Source organism: Prionailurus viverrinus, chromosome X, assembly GCF_022837055.1.
Source record: "Prionailurus viverrinus isolate Anna chromosome X, UM_Priviv_1.0, whole genome shotgun sequence".
NCBI lineage: Eukaryota > Metazoa > Chordata > Mammalia > Carnivora > Felidae > Prionailurus > Prionailurus viverrinus.
The window spans coordinates 11,233,060-11,241,357 of record NC_062579.1 but is presented as its reverse complement, the minus strand read 5'-3'; the positions used below and the strand labels follow the sequence as shown (position 1 = coordinate 11,241,357).

At 38.0% G+C, this 8,298-nt stretch overlaps 1 pseudogene; it reads right to left on the bottom strand.

Moving 5' to 3' along the window:
• Positions 1-7,094: 7,094 nt before the first annotated feature.
• LOC125157567 (peptidyl-prolyl cis-trans isomerase FKBP3-like) lies at positions 7,095-7,796 on the bottom strand (annotated as a pseudogene).
• Positions 7,797-8,298: the final 502 nt, after the last annotated feature.

The following is an 8,298-nucleotide window of genomic DNA, read 5'->3' as shown; positions in this document are numbered from 1 at the left end:
AGAGAAGCATATATATGCATACTTATGGATACTTATGCATACTTATGGTCCAATATATTTTCCTTATCCCTAAATGGCCAGATAAGGGCTCTGCTTAACTGAAACACCTGACTTGAACAGGACTATTAAAGCCCAGTCTGAGGAGGTGCTTGTACAGTTGCACTGTTAATATATTCCATTTCCCAAGACTGTTGACACTTCAAGTTTTTAATGGCACTACTTAAGTGAGTTTCCAAGTAAGGCACTTTCTCAAGAGATGTTCCTGAAATAAAATGTACATTTTAGTGGATGGCGCTTTTCTGTATGTATTAGCACTTGTGTTTTCAACCTAATTGTTGGTTTACTTAAGTGATGGATGATGTTTATTTAAGGAAGACATAACACATTGATATGTTTTTGTGATGCCTGGCCATGCAGTATCTGTACGTAAACTTACTGAGTTCCAAGAGTAATTATTGTTTAAACACCCTTTTGATCTGCCTAAGAATACCAGCCTAATAAGAAAAGCCATTACCAAATTTACCGACTGGGTTTGAGAACAGAAGTGTTCACATAAGCACACCTACCAGTTTGTCACTTTAATTAAAGGATATTAACCAATTCTTAGACCTTAGCGTGTATCTGTGTATGCGGGTCGGTATTCTAATGTGTGATGGGTCTGATACACAAGGGTGTAGAATACTATTTGGGTCTGTTGGGGATGGAGGGGATCAAGCTTTGTTAGTTACCCTTTGTATACTAACCAGGTCATGGATGAAATTGAAGGCTGATTTTTTTTTCCCCCCTCAGATGGGCCTGTTCTTTCTAGGTATTACTCTAGAAAAGTATTTTTCAAACTTCATTCTAAGAAACCCTATGGATTTCACAAATGTTTGATTAGAGTATCATTGATAACAACATTTAAAATATTTTAAGCCTGTAATTAATGGAATTGTTAGTTTTCTTATGTGTGATGATAATGTGGTGGTGGTATATATTGTGCTTATTCTTGGGAGATGCATGCAGAAGTGTTTAGAAGACAAGTGGTGTGAGGTTTTTAATCATCCTTTCAAGTGGTACAGCAAAAGAAAATGTAGATGTGGAAGGACAAATGCTAAAATGCTAAGAATTCTTGAATCTCAGTGGGAGTATATGAGCATTTATGATATTCTTTATGTTGGCTTGACAATTTTCAAAATAAAAATTAGGGGAAATATGTATATACATGTTTTAAATACTGTATATAAATATAACTCTGTGGAGCGACCGAGTTAAATATGGCCAAATGAGAGTGCTTATTGGATCCACATGTAGGCTCCATGGGTATTGCTTGTACTTTCACGTGTCTGAGACCCGAAGGTAGATGTTTACATGCACAAGTTAATGGTGGGTGCTCTGTCGGGGAAGGCAGCGGGATTCAGCAGGAGGAGGAGCTGAGCTGTGATGCAGTACTAACCAAGACCTCAGCCCAAATCACTGGAGCTCCGCAGCTGGGATGACGCTTCCTGGTTGTCCTTGAGGCAAGGGGGCCAGGGCTTCATGCCTCTTCACCCACCAGTCATTGGATGTGAGCTACCCTGGGAATGGGGAGGTAGGAGCATGTAGAGGGGCCGAGGGTGATGTAGCAGGGAGGCAGCACTCATAGCATCTGGGAGATGGATGTATCGTTCTTGAAGGGGGTTCTGGGTGGCTCGCCACAGTATCCAGTACATAGCTTTTCTTTAATTTGTTTATTGCAGTCACATTCTTGTAGATGTATCATTACTTTGTGAAGTTACAACTTTGTCAGATGTTTGTTTTGTTTTGTTTCAGGAATTCAGGCCTTTGGATTAGTGCTCATGTAAAACACCTTCTCAAACTTATGTGTACTACGCTCAATTAAATGTCCTTGTCCCCCCAAAAAGGGAACTTGTAGTAGCTTTCATTGTGTCAGTATCATATTACATACAGTTGTAGGATTTTAGGTTTCTTCTTTCCTTCTTTTCATATACTTAAAAAAAATTTTGCTAAGCCTTGGGTGCTTCTTATCTGACTTAGAACTTACAAAATAAATTTAGACAGCATGCCACTTTTAAATCTGCTTTTTATGTTGAAGATTCAAATAAGATTATTTTGCTTAACAAGGAATTTGCCCTTTGAAAACCATTGGCCTATGATCCCTCTCCTATCTCTAGCCAAGTTCTGACTTCCAAATATGAATATGAAGTTTGAAAACAATAAAAGATAAAAAGGGAAGTTTTGTGATGCTAAGCATAACTGGCATCTGACTGCTGAGCTTCTCCGTCCTGATCATAAGTGAGCAAGAACACTGTGCCCTTTCTGCCTGCACTAGTTGCTCCCTGGAACAAGGACAAGAATGAACAAGGGAAGTTCTCTTCTGGTTGTCATTTTAAGCATTTGTTTCCTTCTCATTTTCTTTTTTCCCCTCTTTGCCACGGTTTGTGATACGTGCTTCATTTATTCAGCCAAGGGGATAACATTCTCCCACTGGAGAAGAAAAACAATAGCCCCAGAAGCAGAAGCCACGCGTTGCAAAGAACTCAAAGTCACTTTTCCTGGGGAAAAAGCTTTATCTTAGAATGGATTTGGCCTTCTAAAACTTGGATACAAAGCAGGAGGGGGAGTGTAAATATAACCCCCCAAATCTCTATAAAGCTATTTAAACTGCAGAGTGGTGAAGCAAGATCTTAAATTCTTTCAGAAAATGAAAGATCTTTTTGAACTATTTTTTACTGTCCTACATGTCACTTCAAAGGAAGATTTGGCATGATCTTTAGAGACTTTGTTCTGTCCAAGGAAGGGTGTAAGGATGTTGGAAAGTATTTGAACCAAGTAACTCATCCACAGTCTCCCAGCTTTCCCCTGCATTTCCTCAGGACCGTTGTAAGGAATGAGCAATGAATGGTTGCAAATCTTCTTGTAAAGCATAAAGGGCAGAAGAAATGTTCCTTAATAATTTACTCCAGAAGTGGTATGAGAGTTGAGCTGTCTGGAGCCAGGCTTCTCTCTGATCTTACAGAGAGTGAGCAGGTTTGCCCAGAAAAGGTCTCTACTTTCAGGGAAGGTCCCTAGGGAAAGTCCACTGAAAGTGGCAGTGATGTTGAGTGTAGCAATTACCACTTGGAATCGGCGCCATGTGAACCCCCATTGCAATCTCAAGGAGCCCTTGGAGCATTGACCTGTGCAGCTTTTTAGAGCACACACGCGAATCATTTGTGATACCCATAGCATGAAGAATTGTTAAACTCTCCCTAGACCCAAGTCCTTACTAAATTCCTTAATATTTTACTCTTCTTTCTCCCTCTGCAGTCGCCCAGTATGGCACTTACTTTGTGGTGCTCTGTTGTAAATAAGGCCATTAGTTCCCTGCTATGCACACTGGGATGCTCACTACATTTTATTGTGGAATCTCTGTGTTTTAGGAGATCAGAAACAAATGTTAATGACTCCATTATCTCTGACATTAAGCAACAAGCAGAAATTGTGTAAAGCATGCATTTTTTTTCCACAGTGAGATTTTCTTAGTTTGGTTTCCTGTAGAAGTCGACCTGAGACAAAGATTCAAGTGCAAATGATTGAATTGGAAGGGGAAGGAAACACTGGAGAGAAATGAGAAGGGCAAGGGAAGGAGCCATTATAGTGTGCTATTTGACCTTAAGCCTGCTGGGGATCACTGGGAAGGGTGTAGAAAATGTGCCTCAAGGTTCTGCCACCTGAGGGTGAGAAAGCTGAAGCATTTATATAGCAAATCCACTGAGTTCTGGGTTGAAGACTGTTAGGTTAATTTCCCAGCACTTTCAACCTGCTACCCTGGTGGCAAAATAGGCTTTAAAATGCTGGTGGGTTAGGGGTATGAGTGGGTGCTACAAAGATGCTATTGGATATCCAGAATACCATTCAGATAATTTTCAACAAGCTCTGGTACCTCTACCACCAAAGAATTGTTTTTTTCTGGTAATGAGTGGAAGGCGGGTTTCATTTACTTGAGTTTAATAAATAAGAACAGTATTTTTTTCACCTTGCAAGCTTATGAGAAACAAGTCAATTAATATCTGAACATATAACAGAAATAGAAGATGGCAGTTGAAATGACTTGACAGTTTGCAACTGGATAGGAAAATGAATCAAAGAAAAGCAGTAAACTGTAAAATAAAACTATTGCAGTCATTTCCCATTTTATTGAGTTTTAAAGTGGTTTTGCTTCTGAACCCCAAAATGTGACTTAGTTTATGTTGTATTTTCCAGTTTCCAGTGACTTAGTTTATGTCATATTTTCTGATTAATCAGAAAGCCTTCTTGGAATCTGACATGATTAAGTTTTTGCAATTTTTTTTTTTTTTTTGTTCTAAGAGAGAGACAATGCCTGCACATGCATGTGTGAGCAGGGGAGGGGCAGAGGGATAGAGAGAGAATCTTAAGCAAGCTCCACGCTTAGTGCAGAGCCCGACTTAGGGGTCGATCCCACAACTCTGGGATCATGACCTGAGCTGAAATCAAGAGTCAGATGCTCAACTGACTGAGCCACCCAGGCACACCTTGCTTTAAAAAAAATAATAATGTTTATTTATTTTTGAGAGAGAGAGAGACAGACAGAGTGCAAGCATGGGAGGGGCAGAGAGAGAGGGAGACACAGAATCCAAAACAGGCTCCAGGCTCTGAGCTGTCAGCACAGAGCCTGATGTGGGGCTCAAACCCATGAACCATGGGATCGTGACCTGAGCCCAAGTCTGACGCTTAACCAACTGAGCCACCCAGGCACCCCCCCCCCCGTTGCTATTTTTAATATGTATATTTTTGGCCCACCTGATTGGTAACTTTTTGAAAGAAGTTAATAAAATCTTCAATAATGGTGAATATCTTATAAAAATGTTGCTTTATATATTTTGAAACTATGTTATTAATGCATAGAGGTTCAAAATTGTTAAAGCTACTTGGTAGATTGTTCTTTTTATCATCAAGTAAGGTCCTGCTTTATTACTACTAAGTCTTTCCCCTTTAGATTTTGCTTTGCTTATATTAATCTTGCTAGATAGATTTTTTTGTTATTTGGTATATTTTTTCCTGTTCCTTTTATTTTAGCTTTAGTATATCCACTGTGTTTTAGGTGTGCCTTTTGTAAAAAGCCTATCTCTAGCTTTTGTTTTCACCCGCTCAATATAAACAGACTTACTTATCTATTAAAGATAGTGGTTAAAGACATAGATTACTGATACATTTGGGTTTAATTTTTGCTTTCTTGTTCCTGTTTATTTAAGTTTTTTTTTTCTTCTTCTGGTTTGGAAGTTATCCATCTTATTTCTTTATCACTTATTTTATGCTCTTAGTTTCCATTGCCTTAAAAGGCATGGAACATAGCTTTTATGTTGTTGATGAGAGATATTTACTGCAGGGTTAATTATCTTTCTTTTGCTTGGAATACAGTAAAAGCATGGTATTTATTTTGTGGAATAACATTCACTGCATATTGAAGGATGCTGCTGTGTACCTAATGACCTATAGTGTATATGTTGCTTTACTTTCTGCTCAAAGAGAATGTAGAGGCAAGCTAGTGAAATCTTCCCAAACTTTCTCTAATGTTTTTATCCACAGAACTCAGCTGACATGCCCCTCTTCTTCCCCTTTGTCTTTTCTTGTGATTTTCCTCCAGTTGCCTTTGAAAAGGAGCCTTACATAGTATGACAGAAAGTTGCAAGAGGTAGCATGAAGGAAAGTTCAGTATATCAAGTTATGAAACTTCAGCTACCCAATTCTATGAAGTTAATAGTTTTTAAAGAGAACCTTTTTTTCTCTTTATCCATTTGTGTGGCTGCTTTGTCCTGTGCCACATACACCTTCAGCTGACTTTTGAAATTCTGCTATTTTGGGGGCCATAATTTTGACTGATAGGCCTATAATTAGTAAGTCCTCATTAAGTACTCTGTCCTGAGTATTTCTGTGGGGTGGAATAGAATGTTCTTAGCAGCTGCCAGGGTGATAACAGTCTTGCAAATTGGCATGACTCCAAAAGTAACCGAAGAACTTTATAAAGATGAAAATTAAACAGAAAAGCATAGCAGTAGCTATAGCAAGGGAGAAAATAGTATGAAGGTCCATGGTCACCAAAACTAAGGAGTTCTTTTCCTTGGCTTATCCATAATGTTGAAAAGTTGATACTCTTAGTTTTTGTCCCACCCATTTGAAGTCGTGCTTCTCCTGGTCCTTTGTCCTCCTGCCTCTTAGCTACAGGTGTTTCTCAAGTGTTAATCTGGAGTCCTCTTCTCTCTTCCCTGATCCTCCCCCACACACAGCATTCCATCCCAGTGGCTTCATATGTAAGCTTTTTGTTGATGACTCCCAAATCCACACCTCTGGCTTCTACGCAAGCTCCAGCGCCACATTTTTAATTGCCTGTTGAACATATACCCCCAGAAGTCTTCCTTAAGCCTTGACTCAATACCCCTAAAACCATACTCTTTCCTTAAAATCAATGTCCATACTTTATGACTCAGTATTTCTGCTCCTATATATGTAGCTAAAAGAAATGTGTGCACAGTGCACCAAAAGACCTGTATAAGAATGTTCAAAGAGCATGACACATCATGATCAAGTAGGCCTTCACCCAGGAATGCAAAGTTGGGTTAAAATTTAAAAATCAAGCAGTTTAATTCATCACATTAATAGAATAAGGGGGGGATCATGCGATTATTGAACAGATGAAGAAAGATCATTTGACAGTATTAAACATTCTTTCATGATTAAAAACTCTTAGCAAAATAGAAGAAAAGAACATTACTTTTTTCTTTTAAACTTTAAATCCAATATAATTAACATACAGTGTTCTATTAGTTTCAGGTATACAATATAGTGATTTAACAATTCTTTTTTTTTGACACTTGATACATTTTTATTGAACCTTTTAGTTTACAACCTGAGGTAAAAGGAAAATCAGTTCCCCATAACCAATATTTTATGCAGCTGTAGTAAAATATTTCACACTTTAGGGAATTATGATGGATTGCATATCTTAAAAGTTGGGGATAGAGTAAATAATATTTGACTTCTTGAATTTTCCAGTTGACTCTTCCCTTACAATAGTAACCCGCTCAAATTAGTTATATAAGTTTCTTCAGGGCCATGTTTTATTGTTGCTGATGTCTTTATACCTGAAGCATTGCTATTTCAAAGAATATCCAGTAATTCCACTTTAAGAATGAGTTTTGCATTTGGTGGAATTTTGGCATCAGGCTGTCCTTTCTTTCCATAAGCCCATTCTGGCTCAATCTCTAGTCGAGCCTTTCCTCCTTTACTCATGGTCAAGAGAACTTCCTCCCATCCTCTGATAACTTTGCCTGTTCCAACCTTAAAACTTAAAGGCTTGGCATTTTTCTTCTTTGAACTTGTTTGAATATTAATATCATAAACAGTCCTATCCTATAGTGTTCCTGTATACTAACAGTGAACAACCTGTCTCTTTTGGGGAAAGTTGGTTTTATCTCCATTTTTAAGAACAGAATGTATTTTGGTGGACCCTCATTTAGAGTCTCTTCAGGCTTGGTTTCTTTGGGTTTGTCTTCATTAAACTTCACATTTTTCACCTGCTCAGATACTTATACTTTCAGTACCCTTGAAACTCATTCAAAAAGATGATTATAGGCTGAAACCAAATGGTCCCTGTTAGCTGTTTTGGCCACATTTTTAATGTTTACTAATACCTTATGTTCTGAAAGAAAGAAATCTGAGCTGTGGTCCTGTAGAAACTTGATAATGTCCTTCTTGGGTAGCTGCCCATTGCACAGCTACTCTATGGTCCAGTGCTGCTGTGGAACAGTCACTGCCATCTTCCCCTGCTTGTGATTAGAAAATTCTATACATTACCCAGTGCTCATCATGATACGTGTACTCTTAATCCCTTCACCTGTTTCATCCATTCCCCCACCCATTTTCCCTCTGATTACTGCCATGTTGTTCTCTGTATTTCAGAGTGATTTTTATTCTTCTCTTTTTTCTTCGTTCATTTCTTAAATTCCATATATAAGTGAATTTATATGATATTTGTCTTTCTCTGATTGACTTATTTCACTTAGCATTATACTCTAGATCCATCCATGTTGTTGTAAATGGCAATATTTCATCTTTATGGTTTAGTACTATTCCATTGTGCGCATATATATATATATATATATATATAATGTGTGTATATATATATATGTATATGTGTGTGTGTATATATATGTATATATATGTGTGTGTATATATATATATATATATCATATTCCATTGCATGCATGCATACCCACACACACACACACGCCCCATGTCTTCTTATCCTTTCATCTGATG